The 3,195-nt window shown below is 43.5% G+C and overlaps 1 non-coding gene across 1 annotated transcript; it reads left to right on the forward strand.

Moving 5' to 3' along the window:
- Nucleotides 1-1,583: 1,583 nt before the first annotated feature.
- On the forward strand, nucleotides 1,584-1,638 carry LOC120023852. The gene has a single exon (XR_005472775.1). It is a non-coding gene; the product is annotated as a U7 small nuclear RNA (small nuclear RNA).
- Nucleotides 1,639-3,195: the final 1,557 nt, after the last annotated feature.

A 3,195-nucleotide genomic window follows, 5' to 3' on the forward strand; every position in this document is an offset into this window, starting at 1 on the left:
CATATGTCCGCACAATCGGAAATGACCTTTAAATGTCAATTGCGCTATAACGTTGATCTTCCACTGTCCGGTGTGAATTTGGCCCTTGGTTGAGGATTGAATTGTTGTTCGTTGGGATGCAGTTGCAATTCTTAGGGTCTTCTGCAGAGGGAGCAAGTCATCTGGAAAACAGGGAATACATCGTTCAGAACGGTCACGTATCTCTACTAGTAGATGTAACATACTTGACCTGGGATAGTGGTGCTTATTAAAGTATGCTCAAGTCTTTAAAGAATAATGTGGGACACACACACACACACACATACATACACAAACATAGATTAGACACACGCACGCACACACACACACACACACACACACACACACACACACACACACACACACACACAGCAGCCCACCTGGATGTCTAGTCTATCAGTGGATCTGAGTGCTGGTTATTTGATAATAGCACGGAACGGTCAACATCAAACAGGAAGAGTCGACAGAGCTTTCATTCACAGAGTCCGTTCATAATTATTCCAGTTGAACACAACAACCTCTATAGAAGATCTGCCTTCAAACACCAATCAATGCCCTGACCCCTTAATGTTTATATGCTACCTGTTAGTCTTCTACTGATCCCAAGATGCCTTTTCAACGTGTTTTCAACCCAAAATGTATATTTTCAACAAAAAATATGTATTTTCAACATCTTTGCTCATAGGGGCTAGCATAATGCTTCGTACAGTATTTAGGATAGTGACCTCTACTGTAAGGCTAATGCTTTGTACTTTGTCCTTATACAGTTTATGATCAATAGTAAATGGAAATGTGATTCTTATCATGTCTGAGCTTGTGTCCTTCAGTATTGAAAACCTGTTCCAGGAATTAGGCCGGGATTGTAACCCCCCTGACCGTACACCTCTACCAAGGGTCTCATGCTATGGACCAGGGATGGGCAACTGGCTGCATGGAGCCAGAGGCCCCACTTTTGTAGGCCCATGGCCCATTTTTTTTTTTTTTACTCAGTCGGGATTTCAATTTACTGTTGAGAGTTAGAATAATATAATACACAAGGTGCAATTTATAAATTTGGCTGTGCATCAACAGTTACTCAATTAGTCCATGTCAGCTAAACATTTTGAGATTGGTGAATGAGTCTAGCGGCCAGCTATATAAACTTGTAGTAAGCATGGTTGAATTACCGACCTAGGTGGGGCCCGATTATCATCAATTATCACGTTAAAAAACGGCAAACATTTGCCTCCACCCTATGGCAAAATGTGTACAATTTCAGAAAAGTATCTGTTAAATTGCACATTTTTCTCTCCGCCCCATAGAATTGCAGGAACTGAACTTTAACATGTAAAATGTTTTATATTCGCTGTCACGAGAGGGGCCTCTAAAATGTTTTGCTTGTGTGTGTATGTGGGGGGGGGGGGGGGGGGGTCCACTGCAGCCCCTAATGATGAGTTCTGTTTTTTTGTGGCGCCTACCCCAGTCAAAGTTGCCCATCCCTGATATAGACCATATAATGTGTTAGAAAAGTGGAAAAGCTCTGAACTATCTGTTCAGACTCCAGTTCTACCTACCTACAGCTTATGGAAAATTTGCTCTTCTAGTATTTGTCCAGTAGGTTTCCTCAAGGAGAAATCCCCCACTTCAAAGATTTATATAACTAAAACACTATAGTAAATACTACAGTAATGTCTAAAAACACTACAGTAGTTAAGTAGTATACAGTATACTATAGTTTAACTATACTAATACTACAGTATTTAAACTATAGTAAACTGTAAATACTACAGTATACTACAGTCATGTCCACAAAAACACTATAGTATATAAATATAGTAATGCTACAGTATTTTTATACCATAGTAGTTTGTCATGTTGGGTAGTCTCCATTGAAACCAGTGACGTGTCCTCTCTTTCCTGCCATACAAAGCTATGGCACACACACACACACACACACACACACACACACACACACACACACACACACACACACACACACACACACACACCTTGGTCTAAAAGCCATTACCCTTCCACCTCTCCCTCCCTTATCAACCAACATCCCCACTTTTGTTTGTCTTACTTCGTTTGCTAAGCCCTTCAAATTGTTCCTAGTTGTTGTTTTTGTTATCGTTTGTTTGTTCCTTCAACGACCCTATAGCCTGAGTGGCCATATACCTCTGGTCAAACTGACAGACACAACCATCTTCTTCCTTATCTGTCTCTCGCTCTCTGTTAGGGCCAATCAGACACCTCGCTGGCTGCCATAGCCGGAGACACGCGCTAGTGACCCTCACTTCAATTAGCTCCTCCGCACGGCGCCCAATTTCACGGCTATAACCCCCCTCCAAGCCCCCACTAGGCTCCCAGCAAGGACCAACGCACCCCATCCATCACCTGCACCCTTTGAAGGGGGCTAGGGGAGAGGGGACGGGGGACGGGGGTGAGGAAGAGGGCGTGTGCTGGCTGGAGTGACGAATTGCTCCTCAGATGGAGAGAGTGAGACTGGGTAACTTTGACCTGGCCTACAGGCTGTTGTGAAGAGAGAGAGGTGGTTGGTTTTCACTACTGGCTTCCTGTCCTGTGTGTGTGGATGCATAATGTGAGTGGTTTAATGTGTGTTCAGTGTTCACTGGGTTGGAAGTGTGGGGGGTATGACTTTTGGTTATGGATGGGGAATCTAAACTTTGTCCACACACGAGAGGGTTTTATTTGAATCAGTCGTCAGGCCATACATTCATAGGAAGTCACATAGTAAAGTCATGAAATGTGCATTGTGTGTGTGTGTGTGTGTGTGTGTGTGTGTGTGTGTGTGTGTGTGTGTGTGTGTGTGTGTGTGTGTGTGTGTGTGTGTGTGTGTGTGTGTGTGTGTGTGTGTGTGTGTGTGTGTGTGTGTGTGTGTGTGCTTGTATGCCCATGCTTGTACATTTGTGTGTTTGTACAAAGGTCCTGTGGTGAGAAGACAGGTCAGTGTTTGTTGAGTGGAGCAGTCAAAACAACAACACTATTTGACCAACTGTGAAGTCGACTGTTGTCGCCAGGCAGTTATTTTTGTTATTCTGTCTCTCTCTCTCTCGCTTGCTCACAGAAGTCATTACCTTACTCACATATTTATCCATGCACAGACACAGACACAGACACACTTATTTCAACACTTTACTACTATTTATCCCTGGCATGCAGTGGCGACCCGTCATT

Source organism: Salvelinus namaycush, chromosome 28 (assembly GCF_016432855.1).
Source record: "Salvelinus namaycush isolate Seneca chromosome 28, SaNama_1.0, whole genome shotgun sequence".
NCBI lineage: Eukaryota > Metazoa > Chordata > Actinopteri > Salmoniformes > Salmonidae > Salvelinus > Salvelinus namaycush.